Source organism: Delphinapterus leucas, chromosome 12, assembly GCF_059928025.1.
Source record: "Delphinapterus leucas isolate spDelLeu-1000000601 "Yukka" chromosome 12, BTC_Dleu_Yukka2, whole genome shotgun sequence".
Lineage (NCBI taxonomy): Eukaryota > Metazoa > Chordata > Mammalia > Artiodactyla > Monodontidae > Delphinapterus > Delphinapterus leucas.
In genome coordinates, this window is record NC_143140.1 from 54,120,268 (window position 1) to 54,146,287 (window position 26,020).

General features: G+C 38.7%; 1 protein-coding gene across 2 annotated transcripts in view; it reads left to right on the forward strand.

Moving 5' to 3' along the window:
• Nucleotides 1–12,099, forward strand: part of NUS1 (NUS1 dehydrodolichyl diphosphate synthase subunit) — a 104,803-nt gene extending 92,704 nt beyond the window's left edge. The window contains exons 8-9 of one of the 2 annotated variants that reach the window (XR_016395180.1): nucleotides 1,537–1,608; nucleotides 3,770–12,096. The gene's annotated coding sequence lies outside the window, so the exon portion shown is untranslated. Of the gene's footprint in view, nucleotides 1–1,536 lie in introns of both variants that reach the window. The other variant, XR_016395179.1, reaches the window with a different exon arrangement.
• The last annotated feature ends 13,921 nt before the right edge of the window (nucleotides 12,100–26,020 follow it).

The window sequence follows — 26,020 nt, forward strand, 5'->3', positions numbered from 1 at the left end:
TTTTTCTACTTATGGGAATGCTATTAGGGTCAATTCTGCTTGCTATCAATCAGAAGGGGGAGATGTTGGAGGAAGAGAATGACAAGAAAGAGTTTGTACTTCAGAAAATGCATTTCTATAATACCTGGGTTGTGATCATTAGAGCTACCCTTTTCTAATACGTGAATGTGATTTTAAATTCTTTTCAAATAGTTGCCTCTGTGCTCTTTTTTTTTTTTTTAATTTATAAATTTATTTATTTATTTTTGGCTGAGTTGGGTCTTCATTGCTGCGCGCAGGCTTTCTCTAGTTGCAGCGACCGGGGGCAACTCTTCGTTGTGGTGCGTGGGCTTATTGCGGTGGCTTCTCGTGTTGTGGAGCATGGGCTGTAGGCGCGCAGGCTCAGTAGTTGTGGCACATGGGCTTAGTTGCTCCACGGCATGTGGGAACTTCCCGGACCAGGGCTCAAACCTGTGTCCCCTGCATTGACAGGCAGATTCTTAATCACTGCGCCAGCAGGGAAGCCCCTGTGCTCTTTTTTTCTAAGTAATATGGAAACTGACGTTTTAGGAATCATACTTTCTAATTCCTTTATTTACTTCCCCATCCACCACTATATGGTACTGAATTTTACATATTTTGTTATAGCTATTGGGCACATGACTTAATCTCTTTGGTTAGAAACTTTTTTAAAGCCAGAATTTTAATCATCCTTAGTTATAACCTTATATTTAGCTACTTAATACATGTTTGTTGAGCTACAAAGACAGAAGTAAATTGGACAGTGAAGGTTCAGGTGTCGCTATGGTCCATGAACCCATGGAAGGCCAGAGAACACACATTGCTTCCTGGCACCAAACAAGTCTGCGTGAACATTCACTCGTGTTGCCCTGGGCCGCAGATATCCAACACAAATGCTTACTTCTACCTTCCACCCCAAGGAGTGCATTCTGTGTGAAATAACAATATGCCAAGAACTGTCAAAACCAACAGCCATATATGTTAATGACTTTTCTTGTTTTTTTTTTCCCCTGTAAGCCTAGCTTAAATAGCCTTTAGGATAGCAGTGGAGAGAAGGTTTTCCCTTCTACGTGACACTATCAGCCTTATTGTGTGTCTTGTTGATGTGGAAAAGGAAAATCAAAAATAACAGACCAAGTATTTTCTGTTATTTGAACATTTGCCTCTAAGATGTCTTATTTTGTGTGAAAACCGTGTTGATACTTTATGATCTCCAGATCTCAGAAGGGATATATTTAATGAACAGAGAAGCAAGCATTATGGTGCTGAGTGACAATTACGTAGCAATGATTTTCAGCTTTTTTATAATTTTTAAACAAACTTTTAAAATAGTTGTAGATTTAAAGAAAATTACACAGGTAGTGCAGAGTTCCCATATAATTCTCACCCAGTTCCCCCTGCCGTTAACATCTCACATTAGTGTAGTACGTTTGTCACTATTAATGAACCAATGTTTATATATTATTATCAGCTAAAGTAAATACATACTTTATTCAGAATTCCTTAATTTTCCCTGATGTCCTTATTTTATTCCAGAATCTAATTCAGGATACTACATTACATGTCATCATCCTGTCTGCTTAGGCGACGATTGGACGTTTGTTTCAGGTAATAGGAACTAAGATGAATGAGCCCTCAGTGGGTGGATTTATATTAATTGGGCTAGAAGTTGGGCTGTGTTCATGTTTGCTGTTGCTACAGGTGTCAGAGCCTTAACATTTCTTTAGTGCCTTTGTTTTTGTCTTCCTTCCTGACTCGAGGCTTCCCTAAGTCCTCACCTTCAGAGACAGTCTGTGTCTTGCAGTTCTTTCAGCTGCAATCAGTCCACTGATATTAAACTGGAGCCCTGTTGGTGTTGTGATAAAGCGTGGAAGTGAAATAGCATTCTATAATCCTGTGACTAAATCTCAGTCTTTTACTGGGCTGTGACCTTCCCAAATATTTCTCAGTGATATAATCCCCCCATCCCACCCCCCGCTTCCTACGCCCTTTTCTCGCTGCAGTATTGCCAATCCATTTCCCTGAAACTCTGATCTCTATTGACTGTGCTTTTCCCCCTTTGGTGAGTCCATTCAACAAATACTTGTTTAGCTTCTACTGTGTTCCAGCCACTACTCTGTCACTGGGGGAGTGATCTAGTGTTGAGGAAAAAAATTGATTTTGCAGGAGAAATTAAGGATAATATCTGGAATGATGTCCTTGATTAGGAGATAAGAGGATGTGACCGAGTTCACAAGTGGAGTGGCTGGCTTAGACGGTAGCTTGTACACATAGGAGCTTGTAACAGGAAAGAAGACAATAACTTGGCCCAGATGCAAGTAGGTTGGTTGATTTGGCTTCATAAGGGACTGAAGCCAGGAAAGTCATCAGAAACAGACAGCTAATTCCTCTCTCTCTCTCTGATTCTTGGGCTTCATGATTTCTCGTAACTCTTCCTGTTTGCTTCATTCTCCATTCTCTTTGAAGTCTGATATCCAGTACTTAAGTAGGGACATGATAGGAAATGGCTCTGCCATAGTTCTCTCAGGTCATCAACTTAAGAGCTTAGAGTTGCTGAGTCTCAATTACAAACTTCTGGAAGAGAGAACTACACAATTTTCCCATCTGAGGTTAGGGGTCTACCACTGTTTCAGTTATTTACAGCCAGTAAGTTGCCCCACTGCTCACTTTGCAGGGATTGTGAAGACCAGCTCTCCGAGAAGCAGATGTGAGCAGCTTCTGTAAGGGGGTGTGGATTTGGGGAGGAAATGATTTCAATTTCTAGCAGTGTGTGTGTGTGTGTGTGTGTGTGTGTGTGTATAAAACATCCAAAGTTAATCTGTACATTTCATTTAACATCCTTAAAAATACCATATAGCTCTGCTCAAGTGCATTTGGAATTTGATTTTGGAATTAAGAATCCAAGAAGGAGGAAATTGTATTTTAAATTATTGTTTGAATTATTAATTCATAGTTTAAATTATCATAGTTTAAGTTACTGGTATACATTCATTCTCTTACTAAATTTGAATCCCTTACTCAAAAATATAGTTGAATACATATTGTCAGGCAAATTCTACAGTACAGGCCTGAACCTTGGCCCTGAATGTGTTGAAGTGATTCCTTTTCTGCTTCTAGACCTTTCATCATTACCTGCCCACCCCCAGTTTTTTAAAAGCTAGCCTTTCACTCCAGATGGAATCTGTTGTTATGCTTGATGACCACTTAAGACAAAAGTGAATGCTTCTTTGTCCTAACACTTGATAACACTGGCTGAATTATTTAGACAGTTGGACACTGTTGGAATTATTAACCCAAAAAAGTCCTGTCCCTTTGGGAAAAAGCTAAATTGCATAAGAAGTAAAATGCCATAGGAAAAATCCTATTTTGGATTTATGAATTAATATTTCTTTAATTATAAAGCATTGCAATTTCACTATCTATCCAGAAAGAAATGTTTGGTAAGTTTAGAAAACTGCTTTCATTTGATAAGAGCCTTAAATGTGAACAAAAGTGGAGAAATAGATAACTTCTTTCCTGTCAGTGCATTTTATTGGCACATGCGGTGTCCAGTTGTTCCCCAGTATCATCCTCCCTTTCTTCCTTAGTGACAGAGTCCCCAGTTTTTATCTAGGCCCAGGCAATAGGAATAAAGACTGCAGTTTCCGGTTCTCACCCCTTGTAGCTGGATAGGACAATAAATAAGTTCCTGTATAAAAACTTCCAAGAAGTTTCCTTAAAAGGAGCATTTGTCCCCTTCTCTACCTCTTCTTTTTTCCCCACTGGCCAGAATTTGGACGCGATGGCCAAGCAGCAATATTGGATCATGAAATAGAAGCCACAAATTGAAGAGGCAGAGCAGCAAATTAAAGGCGTGTGGGTCTCTAACACTTCTGAGCTTTCACACTTGCCCAGACCGCTTTGTTCCTGTATCACCTCTCCATCGCTACAGTAATACTGAGTAAGAAATGTTCACAAAACTTCAACGGCGTGCGGCAATACCTATTTCTTACACGTATGTGGGATTCAGCTGATCTGACGCTGGACTCCCTTCTGGGGGTCAGTGGAGGGTTGGCTGATCTAGATTGGTTTCAAGCGGGGCAATTTATGACTCAGCTTTGCTCCATCTGCCTTTCATCCTCCAGCAGAGCACATGGAGCACATCCTTGTAGTGTAATGATAGAGGCACAAGAGAGCCAGTGGAAACATGCAAGGTCCTTGAAGGTTTAAACTTGGAACTAGAACACCAGCACTTCTGCCTCATTCTGTCAGCCAAAGCAAGTCAAAAGACCAGCCCAGATTCAAGGAAGTGGATTCCACCTCTTTAGTGAGAGGAACTGCAAGTTACACAGCAAAGGGGATGATAGAGGAAAGAGTGGAGAATAGGGGCTACTTCTACAATCTTTCACCTTTCAGACTTTCTTTTTTGTGCAAGAGACAAACTTCTGTCTTGTTGAAGCTTCTGTAATTTAGTTTCCTTTCATTTCGTTTTTGTTGTAGGTAGCTGACCCTAATCCTAATTGATTTATTGAGTTTCCACTGGAATGTGAACTTCATGAGGTCAGAGATTCTCTTTTCAAAATCACTGCTTTTGCCCACAGAATAGAATAATAGTTCCATAGTAGGCATTCAATACTTTTTGATAGAATAGATAAATGATATGCAGTTAAGCTTAATATTTTAGAAAAGAACACATTTGTAGAAAGAACATAAACATGAAGGGTGGTGACAAACAAAAAACCAGGATTATGAATAGCTTTAGAACCCAATTAGACTGCTATACATTAACTATATTTTGAAATGCTGATGTATCTTAAAATAATTTGGTGACTGTGGCAGATACTATAATTTGGCTCACTGGGCTCCCATTGCAATCCCTTTAACGTGACTATAAAGACTGTAAAGCTAAAAGCTACATTTTCACACTCCTTAGCAGCCAGGGTCCTGCAAGCAACCTAGCTTTCACCACGGTAGCCCGCCTACACTTGATTTGGAGGGAGCAGTGAGCACGGGGTGATGGCTGTGTACACTGCATCTCCCGGCAAGGCGGATGGCAGAGGTGCCCAGCTTTCCTGGGTCAGCTGTTGTGAAGTTTCTGACTTGGGGGTCACGGGATTAGACTGGTGGGGCACAGCAGCTACGTTTCACTGTGTAGATCCAGTGCTGTCTTTCAGCTTTTCTCTGTTTGCTCTGTTCCTGGCTGTGTGTTATTTAAACCTAACACTTGCACACTGCAAGATATTCTGTAGACTACATAATATTTTCTAGAGTAACTTTTTGTTCACAAACCAGCTGGGGGAGATTCTGTTGCCTGTGATTATTTTCAGAAATGACCAGAGATTTGATCAATTATATTAGCACCTCACTTGCTAGAGTGCCATTTTTATGGATCTTTAGTTAAAATGTGGAAACTTATTTTTGATTAAGGATAGAGACAGGGAAACTTCATAAATAGGTACATTTTATAAACATATCTTTGATTTTTGTCTACCTTAAAAAATAGTTCTTACTAGGAAAAAAATGACATTACGAAAGGACTATGATTAAAGCATCAAGAAGTGAGTGATTCATGTTTCAAATGTATTTTATGGTAGTTCTTTTTTATATCCATAAAGCATAAAGGTCAAACTTTGTTTTAATTATTGTTTCTTTTTTCTATATGCCCTTTCCTATATTCTTGAATAAAGTTTTATCCCACACAGAACACTGATAAGCATGAAAATATTGGAAATAATGCATTTACTTTCAGTGATCTTTTTGATATGGTTAAATGTTTCTATACAAGCAAATGTTGATTTTTCAAACATTTCTGTTTATTTTGGGAGAAATAGATATAAATGGGAATATGTAATTGTAACAAAAATAAACAGAATTTACACATGTGAGCTTACACCTGGCTATCTCAACCTCAGCATCGATGGCATTTTGGGTTTGGTAACTCTTTGTTGTGGGGCGTTGTCCTGTGCGTTGTATGATGTTAGCAGCATCCCTGGCCTCTACACACTAGATGCCAAGAGTATAAGCCTTCCCAAGCTGTGATGATCAAAAATGTCTCCAAATGTTGCCAAATGTGCCCTGGGGGCCAAAGTCATCCCCCACCTACCCCAATAAGAGCCACTGTGTTACACAAACACACAAAACATGGAAGCAACTTCTAATGAAGTGTTTAACAATCTTTTTTCAAGATCTTGAAAAACATCTTAATGCATGAAATATGCACCATAGACAACACTTATGGTGCATGAAATATGCACCACAGACAACCGTATCAAGCACTTGTAAGGAAATAGATGCATCTTCCCCCTTTTTCACTCTATTGAACTCATTATGTAAATTTGGTTTTCACATCAGATCCAAATGAGCAAGTTGTCAACTGAATAAAGACAAAAAAGCCAGGCATGTATATATACAAAAAACAAAAAAACAACTAGAAGCACCTAGCAATTACCTGTGATTCATTTTTGAACCTATGGTGTTTTTATTTTAATCCCTGAGGATAGTCTTAAACAGTTGGAATCTAGTCCTGGGGGGTGGAACGAAAAATTATTTTCTTCTTTTCTCAGCAGCTGAAAAGAAAAATGACTGTTTACCTGAGTTTCATTCTCAAACCACGTGGGGTAGCCCTTGGGCTGTATTGTCACCATTGTTTGTTTATACGTTCTATGATCTTTGTCTGGGAGTGCTTCAGGGTTGCTGGAGAACTTTTCAGACCCCAGAAATAATATTTAATCTTGAAATACCTTGTCAAAATAAAAACTTTTTCTGGCCCAACAAACATTTTTTTGAAGCACAACTTCCTGTTGGAATGAAAGTTTCTATATTTAGGACCCACAGAGAGAGGTTTTTAAAATATTATTCCAGAGTGACAAACTAAAGATGTGATTACAAACATAGACATTTGGCTTATTTAGGTAAATTAAAGAAACTACCTTACTTTTAAAAATACCTGTTATTTAATAGAAATTCAAGAGATCCAAATTTTCATTCTACTTCTGAAACAAACTAAGCCTGTGATTTTGAGAAGAGGGAGAGAAAAGAACTTTGTAAAAAATGAGTCCCTGAAAAAAAAAAAAAAAAAAAAGAGTCCCTGGGCTCCAATATTTTTCCAAATACCTATTATGCTATTTCTAGTCACTTAAAATTCCTCTCTCTCTGAGTCCTTCACCTTCTAATTAGGTTGTTGGATCTGGCCAAGGAATCTTAACTGAGATCCATGCATGAGATTCAGGGCGGGTCTGAGAATTCCCTAACACCGCACATACTCATATACTATATTTGAGTATACATGTATGTGCAGTATTCTGTGGGAGATGGACAAGAGCGTCCATCAGGTTCTCAAAGGGATTCAGATCCTGAAAAATAAAAAATCAGTTCACTTAGGACAAACGGGGGTATGTGTGTCCCTGGGAGTAGACAAATCCAGGGGGTACGTGGGGCATGGAAAGCTCTAAGGACATATATTTGTGTTCCTCGATTTCCTTGTATATTATGTGCTAAAATGTAACTGCCTGAGAAAATACAAGTCAGAAAGCCGCTGTGATGGAGGCTGAGTCTCCACCATCTCCTCCTTCATAACCTCCATTCCTCATTTCACAAAAGAAATGTTTACTTCCAGTTCTCTCATACACCCTCCACAGGGCCAAACACAGGGATATTTCATAATATTAGCATTGGGGTTAAGAAAGTAAATGACTTTAATAACTGGATAACAATTCCTTTGTTCTTTTCATGGTTTGCTTTCAATCAAATTGAAAGAAGACTTACATTGTTAGCTGATAAATCCTTACATTTTTAATGATTGGTCCCAATAATTTTCTCTATTGTGTATTTCTTTCTCTGTTTAATTAATTTCCGCTCTTCTCTCTATTATTTCTCTTCTCTTTTCGTTGGGTTTAATATGCTGTTGTTTTTCTAACTTCTTGGGATAAGTATTTTAATATTTTAACCACCATAAAATTGGGTGACGTTGCTCTAGTAAAATGGTTTTCATTCTCATATACTTATTTATACAAACAAGTTAATCAGTGCTAACATCCATAGAAATGAAAAATGACAGCAAATTTCATTCTAAATGTCTCATTCTAGAAAAAAAATATTTCTATATCTTGATCATTTAGAGCAAGGGTCAGCAGATTATAGCACATGGGCCAAATCTGGCCCATCACCTGTTTTTATAAATAAAGTTTTACTGGAACACAGCCATCTCTGTGGTTTACATATTATCTCTGGCTGCTTTCAAGCTCCAAACACACAGTTGAGTAGTTATGACAAAGACCAAATGGCCCTCAAGCCTAAAATTTCCTATCTGGTCCCTTTACAGAAAATGTTTGCTAACCCCTTACTTAGAGCCTAATGGTTATATAAAAATGAAACAAATATAGATGCATATATATGTGTGTGTGTAGTGTTGAGAAGTAAGGTAGGATGATGAATAAAATACTATGAAGCATGAAATATTTTATTTTAGTATAAAATTTTGTGGAGAATGTGGGATTAAAATACAAGTTCAAAGAGGAAAAGAGATTATGCACAATTTTCAACTGTCAAAGAGCTAGTTCATGTATATGTCAATTTCGTCATAAATTGCAATTCTCGTTTAAACACAAACTTGTTTGTTATATGTTAACCTGTGCATATTTTAACATTAATTTCTGTTTCTATTGCTATTACTTCCTTTTTTGTATTCTCTTTGGGTTTAATTTGCTGTTGTTTTTCTACCTTCTTGGGAAAACATTTTAATCATTGATTTTTTTAACTTTAACTTTGTATCTAATAAATGCATTGAAGCTATAAATTTTCTTTGAAGCTCTAGTTGGTATCCACAAATTTTGATATGTAATATTTCGTGATCTTTTGATTACAAACATTTTATTTCCAATATGATTTTTTGAACATGGATTTTTCAGAAGTGCGTTGCTTCCAAGCATTTGGGAGATTTTTTTTTTGTTATTGATTTCTAGTTTAATTACAGTGTCCAGGAAACATATTATGATTGATTTCCATTATTTGACATATTTTATGCCCCAACATGTAGTCAATCTTGGTAAATGTGTCACCTGCATGTGAGAAGCACATGGAATGTACGGTTTGACCTGACAGCTCTCTTGTCCTTCCCCAGCTCCCTCGCTATGTCCCCTCACAGGCCTTGACCTAATGCATCTCTTGCATGGCTACTCCAGTCTGGGCATCTGCTTTTAGAGGACCCGGACTAACACAAACCCACTTACCCCCTACTGCTTTTTGTGATATCGTTGCAATGTATTTACTTGCACATATGTTTTTTTTTTAATTGAAGTATAGTTGATTTACAATATTGTTCGCACATATGTTTAAAATCCCATAAGACATTATTGTTTTTGTTTTTGTTTTTTTGCGGTACGCGGGCCTCTCACCGTTGTGGCCTCTCCCGTTGGCGGAGCACAGGCTCCGGACGCGCAGGCTCAGCGGCCATGGCTCACGGGCCCAGCCGCTCCGCGGCATGTGGGATCTTCCCGGACCGGGGCACGAACCCGTGTGCCCTGCATCGGCAGGCGGACTCTCAACCACTGCGCCACCAGGGAAGCCCGACATTATTGTTTTTTATAGTCAATATTCGTTTGCATTAATTTACCCAAAAACTTATTTTTAAAAAAATTGGTCTTTGTTTCTTCTGGCATTTTCATGGCCCCAGAATCATAGGACTGGAATCATATTTTCTTATGCCTCAAGAATCCCTTTGGTTTTTCCTTTAGTTTTTCCTCTTTGCTGATAATTTTTTTCCTTTTTTGTTCCTATGAAAATTTGTTTATTTTGTCTTCATTTAAAAAAAATCTTTGCCAGTGTAAAACGTTAGGTCTTCTGCCAGCATCCGTGAAACTGTGGCAGGCTAACTTGCTAGCTTGCAAGTAGGGTACAACCTCAGACCATTCACAGTTCTTGATCATTACTACCTGAAATTGTATTTTTATTTGCCTACTTGTATATATTATCTGTCTCCTTCTCTAGCATTTAAGTTCTTGGTCTCTTTTCACCCTGTATCTTCAGCACGTAAGACAGTCCTCGATACCTAGCAGACACTCAGAAAATTTGCTGACTGAATAAATAAATAAATGAAAAACTTTTCTTACACCCTTTCCTAGCATAATGTTTCAAAAATCTCTAGAGCCATTTTCCTCATCATATCCTGAAGGCAAACCAAATCTTATTTTCTCAATGCTGCCTAGATCATTTTTCTTCCTGATTAGAATGTTACTTAAAGTCTTATCTCAGCATAGTAATGGTATTCACCATTTCTTCCAAAGCACATTGCTGACACTTGTTCCCATTGTAGGAGTTTAGCATTGTGGGTAATACATAAGAGTACGAAGGGTGATACTAGGACACCGGAGTAAATTGCTTCTCAGTCTAGTGCTGGCTTTACTCTTTACGAACAGTGTATCCTTGAGCAACTTACTTAACCTTTCCACACCTCAGTTCCTTAATCTTTATAATAGGGATAATGATAATGCCTAATTCATAATATTGTTGCAATTATAAGCAGACACAACATATATAAAGTACTTAGCAGAGTACTGGGCCTATAATACACTTTGAATAAATGTGAGCTGAGTTTTCTGTGGAATTTGAATATGGTTATTCCTCCCTGTGATGCCAACAGTGCCTTAGCATTAGAACTTTTTGCCAACTTTATTCGCATGCTCTTTGTTCCACGTTGAAGGAAATTACAAAGCCAGTGAACAATAATAGGCTTACAACTGTTAAGCTCTGGGATGGGCCACTAAACTTTCACCCAGCTTTTTGTTTGCTGCAGGTGACCTGAGAACCCTTCTCCAAGGTAAAAGAGGAACGGAAGAGTTGAGCAAATCTTTTGGAAATTCCAGGAAGTTAAAAGAAATGCATTTTGGGTTTTGAGCTGCATTTCTATGTTTATGGTAGTGGAAATTTTAATGGGTTTCCTTGGTCAGAATTTCCCCCTGAATGATGGTCTCAGTGCTCAGCTTTATTAAAATTAGAGAATAACAATATAGTTGAAGTTTCATTTTACAAGATAGGAAGCTGAGACATTGTGGTGAAATGATAAAAATGTCATAATGAAAATGCAAATCCTGGATAATGAAAATGCAAGTCCTGGCTGAATATGTGTTCATGAATCTGTAGCCCAAGTTTAAACATAAAGACCTGTGCTGAATATGCGAAATTATTATGTTAAGATGTTTAAAAAAGCATTATGCTGCTAGATAGGAATGTAACCACATTATTCTGATATAACATTTTATTTATTTTAACTGCAAAGACTACCTGAGAAAAGTTTCTTGCCAAACAGAAATATTGAAGATGGAGAATGTTTCTTTTGTGAGGTAGCACAGGGACTGAGCAAAGACTCAGATGCTTAGTTCCCAAATGCTGGCAGATAGCAGTCATGCTCATACAAAGTCACAGCTCATCATGAATTCCACATCAACATCAGTGCAAAAGATGGCTAAAAAATAGACTGAGAAGCTGGTGGTTATAGATAGATTTCTAGAAATAGATGAATTTCAGAAAACAGAAACAGAAAAGGCTTGACATTCTCAGATGGTGTTATATTTACAAGTTGCTCTAGCAAATGAAATTGAAAGCTGGTGACAAAGCATTCACCAGAAAATAAATAAGTAAGAGAAACAGTCCCTTGGGTCTGTGATTGAGTATGGCATTTTGCTACATCAGGCAGAAAACTTTCCTTAACTAAGGCTAAACTTAAGGAGTGTGAGACGGGTTGAATAGAAACAGCAGCTTCACAGACACGGCAATTGGTAACAAATGCCCAATGCAGAAATGCATGGGACACATTTTCCTCTAAGCACATTATTATCATCATATCATTACTATCAGCAACCCCGTGTGCATGCCAGTTGGACCACACACCACGCATTCTGGGGTGTTTGGACAGTACTGGTTTGCACAAACACGCATTGTTCTCATGACCCTGCCTGTTAGAGTTCACGTTCACTCTCACACATGTCCTGGTGTGGATGATAAACTATATGGTCGCTCTGTGTATGGTACATTATTAAGCATTTGGAGGCTAATCCAAGAAAAGCTGTGGCCCCTGGACTTAACAGTACTTATTTTTTCTCCCTTAGGGGCACTAAGTGCCCCTGCTGTGTTCTAGAAGAGCAGATGCGGGGGGGTGGGGGGTGGGGTGGGGGGGTGGGGGGGTGGGGGTGGGGGGTTGGAGGGGAGGGGCACAGGAGTATCCAATGTCTCGGCACTTGAAAGGCTTAACAGGTGGGTAAGTTGGTTGAGTTAAATCCTTAACCACCCCCAGAGCCTCTTGGATTTAGGTAAATGCTACACCTCTGCTGAAGATTCTTTAAATTCTGCTGAGTGTGAAGAATATCGTAGCTCAGAGATAGGTTGTGTTCAGTCTCACCGTATTGGAAAGCAACCATGACACAGTGTTTGGCTGGAAGGCTGGCTTCTATGGCACCAAAAATATGACCGGCCCTTTTCTTCATGCTGAGAGGTATAGAGTGAGTTCATCTTTGTTATTATCCTGATGAAAAAGTACAGGTGCTTCCCAAAGTTAAACTTGTAAAGCTACTACTTAAACCTGTTTATGGACTGAGTATCCCTTTGCCACTTATCAGGGAAAGTAACCAGTCAGCTGGGTCTTGAATAGAGTTTATTGTTTGGGGATGTTTTAAGTTCCCAAACTATCACACTGAAAATAAAGTTGGGCTTATCCTTTTAAATGAGTAATCTATTCCTTGTACACATTCGAGATAAAAGATTGAAGATTTAAAATCTAAGCAGGATGGTAGATTCTTAAGTAGTGCCTGATTCCAAAGACAGTCAAAGTATAAAATATAGATTTGTTTCTCAAAATTAATTCTCACACCTCTATGAAGAAAGGAACAGATACTAACATACCTGATCTCTGTAAAATAAGAAAGAGGTATTACTAACTCTGTTTAGTTGAGAGCTAACAAAAAGTGTGGTTTCAAATATGTACATGTCCATGGTGAAATGATGATGTTTTGTTGAGCATTACATTAAGGAAAATGGATAAAAACAATTAAAACTTTACCTATGGTGATGATGAGAATGGTATACATTGATATCAGGAGCTCAGAGCCAAAGCTAAGAAGGAGGATTAAAGAATTTTCTGGCACATTTATTCTAAACCTCATTCTTGAAATATCTTGGGTATTGGTCAACTGAAAATAGTTAGCCAGAGTCATTTATCAATAGGAATCATTTATTTTTCATCTAAAATACACATCAGTTTTATGATTTGTGACTTTAGTGCTTTTCTAAGAAATCCTTCTCTAAGGTCATAAAGATATTTTCCCTTTATTTTTTCTAAAATGTTTTAAGTTTTATTCTCATTTAGATTTTTTTTTTTTTTTTTTAATTTCATTTATTTATTTATTTATGGCTGTGCTGGGTCTTCTTTTCAGTGCGTGGGCTTTCTCTAGTTGTGGCGAGCGGGGGCCACTCTTCATCGCGGTGCGCGGGCCTCTCACTGTCGCGGCCTCTCTTGTTGCGGAGCACAAGCTCCAGACGCGCAGGCTCAGTAGTTGTGGCTCACGGGCCCAGCCGCTCCACAGCATGTGGGATCTTCCCGGACCGGGGCACGAACCCGTGTCCCCTGCATTGGCAGGCAGACTCTCAACCACTGCGCCACCAGGGAAGCCCTCTCATTTAGATTTTTAATTCATCTGAATTTTATTTTTCTAAGTGGTATGAGGAGGGGATCTAAAGTACTTTTTTGGATAGGCTTCATCCAAACATCTCTTGCTTTGGATATAAGCCTGTCTCTTCCTTGAGAACTCGTGAATGTCTATCAGATAATAAGATCTCACATATGCATGGGTATGTTTCTGGTTCTCGATTCTGTTCCACTGAACTGTTTGAGCCTACCTGTGCTGATACTATGCAGTACTTCATATTAAATCTCGATTATCCAGCAAAGCAATTAGTCTTTTCTTGTACTTCTTCAAAATTATTTTGGCTATTCTTGGAAAATGTTTACAGAGTTCTGACAAACTTTTTGAACTTTGACTGTAATTGAATTTAATATAAAGTAAAATCTGGCATACTAGAATCTTTTAACTACTGATTTTTCCCTCCACAAACATGCTATATATTTCCATTTATTCAGATCTTATTTTATGTCTTTCAATAAAATTTTACAACTTTCCCATAATGACCTTGTATATTGTTTGTTAAATTCATTTCTTGATACTTTATCCTTTTTCTTCTCTTACCATCCTGTCTGGGACCCTTACTATAATATTGAATTTCACTGTTGACAGTGGGATTTCTTGTTTTGTTTTTGGATTTGAAATGAATCCTTTTAAAGATTCACTATTGAGTGTAAGATTTACTCTGTGGTAGAGATCTTTTACTGGATTAATAATCGTTCTGTTCTTAATTTTTATTTAAATCATAAACATGTTGAGTTTTATCAAGTGCTTTTTTGCATCAATTAGTATCACCAAACATTTTCTTCCTTAATTTGTTATTGTGGCAAATAATTCTAATTTCTAGGTCAAAAAGTTGTAGGTGAGGCTTGTCTTTTGTAAATTGTGTATAACAAGATTTTAAAAGATTTCTGTATGACTACTTCCTTACTTTCTGGTACTTCAAGATGCTTCAAGCCCATCTTATATTTTCCCTGCTCCAGCCCTAGAAGCAGCCATTTCTTCAAGGGTCCCTGGTTCTCTTTAATGGAGAATGGTATTTAGAAAGCAAGACTGGGTGCTACGTGTGCTCACTGCTATTGAGGTATTCTAGGTCCTCTCAGTAAACGGAGGTAGAAAGCATATATATATATATATATATATATATATATATCATGTCTTTAATTTCTAAATTTGTGGTTCTAACTTCATGCGGGTGATGAGAAACCGTACCCAATATCCAGGCACAGATTTTGGTTTTAGTTTCTTGAGGACAAATCTACTCTTCATTACTCAGTGCTGCCAGCCTGCTTTCCATGATAAAAGCCAGTGAGCTGGACTTCCCTGGTGGCGCAGTGGTTGAGCGTCCGCCTGCGGATGCAGGGGACACGGGTTCGTTCCCCGGTCCGGGAAGATCCCACATGCCGCGGAGCGGCTGGGTCCGTGAGCCATGGCCGCTGAGCCTGTGCGTCCGGAGCCTGTGCTCCACAACGGGAGAGGCCACAACAGTAAAAAAAAAAAAAAGGCCAGTGAGCAGAGTTTTTCTTTCACTGTTCCATGGATGGACTGAGCTCTTCTTTCTGGCTTTTATCTTTAGGCAGGGAGCTCAGTCCCCACTAAACACAAGGTTTGCAGCCTCAGCCATACACCTCTCTCAGGCACCAGATCCTACCCCCTTACCTCATGTCTCCTGACACTCTTCAGGATTATTTAGCTTTTGTCACCCCTTCAATTTTAAATTTCTTCATAGTTTCTGGTATCTGTGGGCATCTTTTGCTTACTTTGGAACTCTAGTAACTATAAGAAAAATATTTGATTTATTTTATCTAGCATTTTTATGTATTTGTGTTTATGTGTGTGTATCTACACATTAGCTTCATCCACTGTATTGAATAGAAATTCTGTCTATTCACAGCTAAGGAAACAAACACCAAAAAGTTTACGTGACCCAAGGTTACAGAGCGAGTTGGTAAGAAAACTGTGTGCATGCCCTTTTCTGGTATTTCCACTTTACTTTCCTGCTCTTGTGGTAACTGCAATTGTTTCAGAAAGTTTAAGCCTTTTCATATACGACTTTTCCTTTTCAAAAACGAATTCAGCTCTAAAAACTTCCAGAGTTCTACACTGTGATCAACTGCCCTTGAAATGTTGCCATAGAACTGATAGAGGCGAACAGAAGATCACAATAGACTTAGAATGGATTCCCCTTCATTTCCAGCAATCTGAAGTATATTTAACTTACCAGCCTAATTCTGGAAGAGAATAGTACTTGGCATCCACAAATACCTCTAAACTTGCAGAATATTAATTCAAATATTAGCCATATACACACTCATCAGTTTGTTGGAATTTACAAAGACAATATTTATAGCTCAGCCTCTCATGTAAAAAATATTTAAAATGATTAGATTAAAATATCTAGATTTAAAGATGTAGGTCAAATTCTGGACTTTCTCTTGCTAAGGAAGAGAGGTTGGACATATCAAAATGGGAGTAGATGTTTGTTTTATGGCTCAGAGTTTGGAAGAAGAAAATTATCAAAATGCTCTCATTCCATTATGCCTTGTCTATTCTTCATTCTTGCATAGTCTTTGTAACAGTTGGTTGCCTATTTGTGGTTGTTTCATTACCCTTAAAAAGTAATAATACTAAAAAAAAAAAGTAATAATCCTGAGAAATTGTTTACCTAACAGAATATTCTCAAAATTAAAGCTCTTTACTGACAAAATGAATCATATAAAATAAGTTAACATTGTAAGTTTAATTCTAATTTTTTCTGAGAAACTAGTAAAGACAAAACAAACACAAACACAACAGCCCCCTTCTACATTGTAACCACACTTTTCCATTGAAGCCAGATGAATTTTAGATATAAAATGTGGCTGATACTACATTGCTCATATTATTTTTAAGCAAAAGAAATGACTCTATCAAAAATGCATCCTAAATAATTCACCACTGAGATGTGAGAATCACTTAACTAGATTCTTTCCTTAACTCTGATATCTACATTAATGATGTCTAATGTTGATTAAAATTTAAGGATCAGTTATAGCTGGGTAAACCACAAAAGTTACTTTTTAAGCCCAAATTCTCCAGATTTTTGTAGTAAATATTACATGTAATGGAGCTTTGGTATCTACTTGTGGACTGCTCAAAAGTAAATATCTTAAATTAGAAACATACCTGTGTAGTTTGTGGGAAATTATTAAACCCTTTACAAATATGTATTATAATACAGTCACTGGAACTATATTTCAATTGATTTATTCTAAGAATCAAAGTGCGGTGTACAGCCAGGAGATTTTTTATTCATGGTCATTTGTTATGTCTAAACATCACAGTCTGATTAATGTTAGCTGGAGATAAAAGAATTCATTGTGTGTCAATATTTGTAGAATCTAAACTTTTTTTTTTTTTTTTTTTTTTTTGCGGTACACGGGCCTCTCACTGTTGCGGCCTCTCCCGTTGCGGAGCACAGGCTCCGGATGCACAGGCTCAGCGGCCATGGCTCAGCAGCCATGGCGCTCTGCGGCATGTGGGATCTTCCCGGACCGGGGCACGAACCCGTGTCCCCTGCATCGGCAGGCGGACTCTCAACCACTGCGCCACCAGGGAAGCCCGAATCTAAACATTTTAACTCATCTACATAGTCTGGCAAATATTAATGAAAATTCCTATTGGACCTGATATAGTTGTTCTCTTTCTAGGAAAAACTCACGTTAATTATGGAAGAGAGAGACCTCAAGTGCAAGATTCTTGGCTGTCATTGACTATAAGTTTTTTTTGTCTTTTCTATGAAAAGAGAAAGAGATATAAGTTAAATGAAGTATTAATTTACGTTAGTTGTTCCAAAGATGCTTATCCAATAATCTCTGAGAAATAATTTGGAGGCCCAAGAACAGTATTTGATAAATTAATATACTAAATTATCTCTCTGGAGCGTCATGGAATTCCAGTGGTTCAGATTATTTCCTTTACTTTGAGACTGAGGCGGCTTAGGTCCATGGGTCTACTATTGAGAAGAGAGAGCCTTCTTTTCTGCTTTCATGCCTGCAGCAATTTATCGGTTCTTTACGTTCACATCTTTTCTGGAAAGAGCAAACCCACATGCTGTACAATCGCTCTCTGTTCTAACAGTACACTCTTTTCCATTTTGATTCCCTCTTACCTGCTTTCAGAAATGTTTACAGCAATTTATTAGAAAATAGCATCCATGGCCACAGCAGCCACCATTGTGAACAGGTCACTTTCCCTGGGCGTTTTCCGCTCTAGTGGGTCCACATGTGGTACCTGAGGTGATGCTGAACCGACAGCATCTTGGCGCACAGGGCAGACCGTACACACTACCCAGAGCCTCGCACAGGGACCTGCTTTAGTGTTATTTTGCAGACACAAAATGTAATGTCCTTCAAAATAAAGGGGCAAAGTATTTCCATTGTTCTGTTTCACTCTTTGCCTTCTTTTGGTTCTCCCACATACGTGTATTTTCTCTAAGAAAAGAGGTAGCCATTTGATGCTTTGATTAATCCCGTAAGTCCCAACTGGGCTTCACTGAACAAAAAGCCTTTTCAAGAGGACAGTGGGAACATTTTTCATTACTATTTCTGAAGAAAAAGAAAACTAACATAACAACATAATAGAGTGGTGTTTCTATAGCATTAAAGGTCTATGCATCTCTTTTACCCATTTCTTTCTGGAAGTTCTGAAAGCAGAATTTCTACTCCTGGTAGGGAGAAAACGATGTGGGGTGTGTGTGTGTGTGTGTGTGTGTGTGTGTGTGTGTGTGTGTGTGTGAAATAAAATGAAACAGTTAAATAATTGGAGAAAAATTAAGCCTCTTTTCATCCTCCCCACTCCCCTTTCCCTAAACATGTCCAGGCCAACCAACTGTGCTGAACACTCCAAGTGCATTTCCATAACCATCTCATTAGGCAGCAGTGCCAACATCTGGTTAAGCTCTTTTGTCAACCGGCAGGCATTTAGTACTTGAAAAAAATCCGTTTGAAAAGATTTGACTTTTCCCTCTTAAAAAATACCCCAATTATTTTTAAAATGATGGCACATTAGCAATTACAATTGCCCTCCCCCAATGGAATCCCTCCTGTCTTCTCTGCAGGAACAGCGCTTTGTCTGCACTTGATTGGACTGCTCTAATGAGGTGGTCCTCCCACTGTCGCTTAGTTAGGAAACTGATCTCTGGCTTATCTATGTTTTCTAGGCTTTCTTGGCAAGTAAACAATGGTGACCTAGGAAGGAGCTTGACACTTTGACAAGATGATCACACTCTTTGATACTGGTGAAGCCCCACAGGGGAGAAAGCATATTTTATCTTTTGTGAAGTAAGCGGTGGCTGGGAGTGAGATCTTTAGATAGATTGATGCTCAGTTATGGTATTTAGTGGACAGTAGCAGGGTTGCTAAACACCCTGCAGAATGTGGGACAGTCTTACAAAAGGAAGAGCTGTCCCATCTAGATGTTACAAGTGTCCCTGGAGAAGAACCCTGGGTCTAGTGTATCCTGAGAAAGGAAGAAGGTCCTAAGTCGTTCCCGAGTTCCCCATCTGACAGTTGCTCCCTGTGTCATATGAAGCCCCTGTTAGTCCCAGTTGCACCATGGGCCACTAGTTACCTTGCTTCTGGTCACTTTCTGACATTCCTGGACACAGTCCCTGTCAAAGAATGTTACTCCCTCTCCCTGGAACCAGTGTGAGGACCGACTCCACAGTGCCTCTCTGCTCCGCAATTCCACCATGTTTTTATCTGATTCTACTGGGATTTTGGCATAACCAAAGGAAAAGACATTGTGAATAGGAAAATGTTTAAAACTTTATACTAAATATGGCTTTCCCCATAGTATAAGGGGAAAAAAAGGGATGGAGTTAGTGATCTTGCTAACCCATTCTTAAGTCTGAGATGCTCCATTGGAACCCTCTTAATCTCTGCCATGTGAATCCATTTTTCAGAAACTTTGTGCTCTACCCATGGAATTATCTTGCTTCAGGATCCGTCACCTTCCCCAGCAGCACGTTTTCTGAAGTCTGGGTAAGCCTATCTAGAATTTTACATACATACACAAACACACACACACACATATACATACTTACATATATACACATATATATGCCTATAGTGTAGAACAGTGACAGTGTTGTGTAGTATATGTTGTATATCTTATATAGTATATACAATGTATACAGCATATACTATACTACATATACTATTCTAAGTACATATATATGTGTCTGTGTGTATGACATATACTAGAGGTTTAATCAAGGTTCATTGAATGAATGAATAAATGAATGAATGAAACAGATCCCCTCCTGTCTATTCTTGAAGTAAATCCTCTATTTTTGCTTAAGATAGTTAGATTTGGTTTCTGTTACTTGAAGTTAATAATCCTGACTGAGAATTGGATGGTTATTTTTAAGAAACCTTATCTTTTGAGAAGAAGAATTCAACCCAAATCCATTATTTGCCAACCACAGAGTTTGTCAGTTTTCTCTGGCTCAACTCTGCTCTGGAGCTCTAGTTAAACGCCCTTCTTACACAGCTGGGTAATACTTCATTCCAACCTCATTTCAGACGTTTAGCAGGCTTTCTTCCATTGCAGCTCTGTTGAACTGACATGAGGTCTTCTCCTAACCCTGCTTTCCGACTTTCTAACCTTTGAGTAAATTGCATACGTAAGAACTTCAATCCTCATGCGTGCTGTCATCAGCAATTCCTGACAGCCCTACCTTAAAATTTTATGAGGACTGGTCCTCCACATCTATCCCCTTTGATTTTTATATCCCTTCCCTCTTTGTGCCTGGTTGTTTTCTGGGAGTAACCATCTCTGTGTGACACTAGAAAGCGATTCTGAGGGAGAGGAGGGAGGAGAAGGGACTCTGACTTTCCCGGAAGCATCCCTCCCAGGGCAGATGGCAAGATGCCCAGTCTTCTGACTGATGTTTTTCTGACTCAGTGATTAAACAGTGGGGACTAATAAAGTTGTCTCGCTCCCTATTATCATGTGGGTATCATACAGCTTCTCTGTGTAGTTAGTTTTATCTGTTGTACTCTTAGAGGAAATGCCTCTCAAATTCTGAGCATCAGCTGAGTATCAATTTTCGGTTGCAACCTCAGAAATGTATACATCCCTGTATGGTTCTTTACAAATATTTTAGTGGAAATTTGGGGAGATCAAGTTAGAGCTGAAACTAAAAGGTCCAAGGATTATTCATATACAAATTATATTTCAAGTGTTTTTCTAAGGACCTTTGTCCAAATATGACATATACTCTCATGTATGAGTCAAACTAGTACTTGCATTCATACATTTCGGATTTTAATACTGTGATTCTCTAATTTGGAGACATAGTCTCGAGATCTGAGTGTTGACTGTTGTCAGTGTTGGAACTCTGGTACCCTTAGCTCCGTTACAAATCCTTCTAGTCCTCAAGAAGGTGTTAAAAGTTTCAGTGGTAAGTTGTCAAAATACACCTGCTGCCTTGAGGCTCTCTGTTCACTGGTGGGCCATTATTTCCAATGATGCTGCTGGCCTTGGCATGACTTTCAGAGTTTGTCTGGAGCCTTACTGATGGCAGCCACAACTTTCACTTTCCTCGCTGACGACTTCTCTTTTAGTGTTTCTACTGGGTTGGCCAAAAAGTTCGCTCGGGTTTCGTCATAAGCTGTTATGAAAAACCCAATATATCCATTTAGATTTAAGCTCTTTGAATGTGGCAGGCATGCCTTATATTTTTGTAAGAAACTTACAGACCACATACACACTCTGGTGTCCTGTGCAGAGGAGACACTTGATGGCTGTTGGTTCATTGATTACCATGACGGTGGAGGTTGTCATGTGTCAAGTGGGAGGCTCCCAGATTGGGAAACTGAATCTCAGCTCTACAGGTCATTAGAAAACCATGCTATGAATGGGGAAGGACTTTCCATATGTATTACATGTATTTATTGGCATTTTCTATGTTTGTAGCCAGTATTTCCCATGTGCTCTCTCATTTAATTTACACTTTACTGCAGACATAATTATTACATTTTTCACTGACAGAAAAATTCAGGCTCAGAAGTGATTACATGGTCATAGTACAGAGAACAACAATAACACTTAGGAAATTCCAAGGGTTTTAGGAGCTGTGAGCCAGGAACCATGGCCAAAGACCAAATATATGAGAAATGTATTTCTTATAAATCACAGTATCTCAGCCATTCACTGAATTTGTGAAGAGGTTATTTCAGGAGAAGCATACTGAGTTCGGTTTAGTGTTTTGGGTTCTAGATGTTTGTGGGATAAAAAAGTGAAGATGTGCAGTAGGCAGTAATCTATACTAGTCAGAAGCTCTGGAGAACCACTTTGTCCTGACAAATCATTTCAAAATGATTTGAAAGTCATTTGCATTTAGATGATAATTTAAGCCATAGAAATATACGAGATTGCCTAAGGAGAGGTTGTGGAGCAAAAGAGAGGAATTTAGGGCAGAGCCTCAAAGAACACATTTAAAGGACATACAGAGAAAAAGACTCCTGCAAGAGAAACAGAGAAGAGTCAGTCAGAGAAAGAAAACCAAGAGTACAGAAACCAAAGGAAGAAAGTTTCAGGAGGGTCACCTGTGTTACATGGTTTATAAGTTATACAAGAGTCAACAAAATAGAGACTGAGAAGTGTCTACAGGATTTAGCAACTAGGAGGTCCTCAGTAACTTTGGAAAAATCAGTTTCTGTGGAGTGGTGAATGGGAGCAGTTGGGTAGAAACCCGGCTGCATAAGAGTGATGAGTGAGCGTGAGGTTAGAAAAAGGAGAGAGCAAATGTAGACAACATGGTCAAGAAGTTTCCCAGTAAAGGAGACAAAATGCCTTTAACTGGAAGGCATTCCTCTGACAAACTCAGAGGTAATGTTATTGTTGTTGCTGTTGTTTTGGAAGGGAGAGATTTGAACAGCTCCAAATGCTTACTGTAAGGAGACAGTGGATGGGAGAGTTTAAAATTGCAGGAGAGGCAGGTGTACTTGCTTGATCAAGTTCCTTGAGAAAGTGAGAGAACGTAGGCTCCAGAGCACAGGTGATGCGAGTAGCCTTAGGAAAGGTGAGGGATACCTCTTCCATCGTGAAAGCTGAGAGGGAACAAAAGAGGTAAATTTGTAGGCTTGATCGTGGGAAGCTGAGGGAGTTCTCAACAGCCTCTATTTTCTCTGTGAGGTAGGAGGCCAGTAACTGATGAGGGCGAAAGAAGAGGTGGTGGAGATGGTGGAGGTGATGGTCGGAGAATAGGATATTTTGATATGCGTATTTCAGAAAGCACTCAGTTTTTTGTGATGATAAGGACCACGGGAGCGAAGGAAGAGCTGATGAAAAGATCATTGGAACTAAGGAACAGAGGAATCAAGGCATTTAGTAGGTCATTTATTTGAATGTTGCAACAAAAGTCGTCATAGGAACAGGTAGAATGAGAAAGTGAGTCAGGGACTAAGATGATCAGTTAATGAGTGGTATTGGCAGCAGGTCAATAGGTGACAGCAATAAGGAGGGGTAGTAAGTTGTCAAGTGTGATGTCGTGAATTTCAAAGGAGATGTAGATTTTAAAGAAGTGTAAGGAGAAATGTTGTGAAAGAAGAAACAAGAAGCAAGAGGCTTCCTATCCTAGTTCTGGGACCAAAGCTAAGTAGAGTGTAAGACAAAAAGCAGCACCCACCTGAAAGGGCTTCAAAGGGAGTGGAGTCATAAGGGACATTCAGGTTTCAATTAAGGCAAAGAAAGGTGAAGATGCTGAAGATGAAAAGAGTAGTTTTCTGATAACATATCATGAGTCCTAGAAGGCATAGAAAAGTTAAGGGTGTGGGAAAGGAGGGAGATCAAGTCAGTTTAAGGATATATGGCTATCATCCTGTGGGTGTTGGTTGATAACTTAGAAAGCTTGGGATTTTGAAAGTAACAATCAGAGATATGAGGCATGAGCGGATCAGTCTCATAGGTGAAGTTGTAGTAGTCAACAAAAATAAGGAGCCACTGGGGACCTGTCCTTGCTTGCAGCTGACGGTTGCTTTGTTGCTAAGGAATAAGAAAGGCCCTCTCTTTTAGGCAGCCATTGGCATATAGATGATAATTAAAATCATGGGTATGGTGAGCTTGTCTAGGGGGTGTAGAGTGACAAGGAAGGGGTCTAGAGACTGAGACTTGAGGAATTATGACATTTGATGGCTGGGTGTAGGAGAATGAGCTTATAGAGAAGACTAAGAAGGAGCCATCAGGTTAGAATAAGACTAGAAATATGTGGGTCATGATGGGATACACTGGGAAAATTTGTTTTATACAGAAAGGATTAGTTAATATTGTCAAAGGCTAAGGTGAGGACTAAAAACCCCGTCGAGTTTTATAACATGGAAATCACTGATAATCTCAGCACGAGTTTTATGTGAAGTTACTGGACAGAAGCCAGACTGATTGAGGAGTGAAGGAAAAGTGAGAAAACTGGGATAATGAATCGGCAAGTTCAACAGTTGGGCTTTGAGAGGATGATGAGAAATGGGAGAGTGATGTGGGATCTAGAGAAGGTATCTTTTTTTGAAGATTGGAGAGACTTGAGTATGTTTGAATATCTACAGGACAAGGGAGACGTTTTATATATAGGAGGGAGAAGAGACAATTGATAATATGAGTAAAATTTCCAAGAAACTGAGAAGGAATGATAGAATTGCATTTCTTCTTAGACTCTAACACACCAAAAAGGGTTGGTTTGGAGGTCAAAGAGTAAAATTACAGAAGAAAGAGTCTCAGAGGTAAAGTTAGTGGCTTTTGTGTTTGATTCCTAAACCACCTTTAACCCCAGATGTTTAGTCTTAGCCAATCATGGTATTGTCATCCTCTTTGCCTCCATAGTGTAGGACGGGTATGTGGCCCAGTCATGGCCAATGACATGTAAGAGAGGTCTGTCCATGGGTTTCTGGAAGACATGGCTCCTTTCTTTTCTGGATGTTGGTGTATTTGGATCGGACACATAGAATTGCAATCTTCTGGCAACCCTGAAGTAACCAAGCTGATGGCAGAACCAACTCATTGAGGTTGGTAGAGAAAGATGGAAAGACTCTAGGTCTTTGGTAATATTCCTGAGACACTGTATTAACTAATTCTGGATCCTGCTCAACCTCTGGATTTCTCATTCTACGATACAATATATTTCCTATTATGTGAGCCGATTTGAGCCAGGGGTTTCAGCTACTAGCAGTTGGATATGTCCTAACTAATGCAGTAGGATTAGTTGCTCTCAAGACCGAACTGACACAAGAATACTAGCTGGCTTCTAAGGCTGGATAATACTCATTATTTTGAGATCTGTGGCCTTTACGCTGGTTCCACATAGAACATTGTGGCTGTTTGTTGGTTTTGAATTGTATACACCTCAGTGCTGGGTGACAGAGACATTATTTTAGGACTGAATCAATACACAAGTAACTAGTGCTCACAGGGTCTAATGATCTTGCAAAGTCAGCTCTAACTAAATTAGCCCTGAGAAAAATTGGCCTTCAGTAAGGTTTTTGGCCTCTTTAAAATTTATTACCAAATAGAGAATATGGCATGTTCAAGTCTGAGTCACAAAATAAGAAACTGGAGTTAGGTACAAAATTAGGAGTTCACTTGGGTTTCTGAGTAAACAAAAATATCACAAATATATTTTCATGTATTTTTGGGGAAGATTAAGTAGAAATGCTTTAAAAATAAAAAGAATTTATAAATAAAAGAGAAATTGTTATTGGGTTAGAGGTAGACTATTTGCCTTCTCACTATTTGACCAAGTAACGTTGAAAGATACCCAGTATGAGAGAACTTATTCCCATTGACTTTAATAACTCACCGATGTTTACAAACCTAAGGGGAAAATAAAAATCTACTACATCCAACTGAATGAATAAACTCAGCCATGTTTAATTTTTGATTTGTAGAGTGAAAAAAATTGTTTACCATCTTCCTACCTTCCCCACTTTGCTGCCAGAAGATGTTAACTAGAAAGTGATGTCTCACCATTTATTATATTCTATGATTTTATGTCAACCCAAAAGACAAGAAATTGCTTGTTGAATTGTAGCTGAATCTCTCTGTTGGGAAACTGAAGGTTTATCAATGAGGAAAGGACAGACATCTCCAGAGAATGGAAGCACAATTTGCAAATTAATGAATCTGTCTGTAGATTTATTGTGACAATTATTTGTTAGCTTAACTAAGAAATTGTTGCAGCTCTTGATGGCGACCCCTTCTTTTCCCCCTTAGCTGCAATCTGCTTAGGAAGGTGCCTTGACAACACCAAGAATTCAATGGAGAAAAAAAAAATGTCAGAGTTATACTTCTGTATTTTCCCTTTCTTTAGAAAAAATGTTTATTTTTGTCAAATTTATATC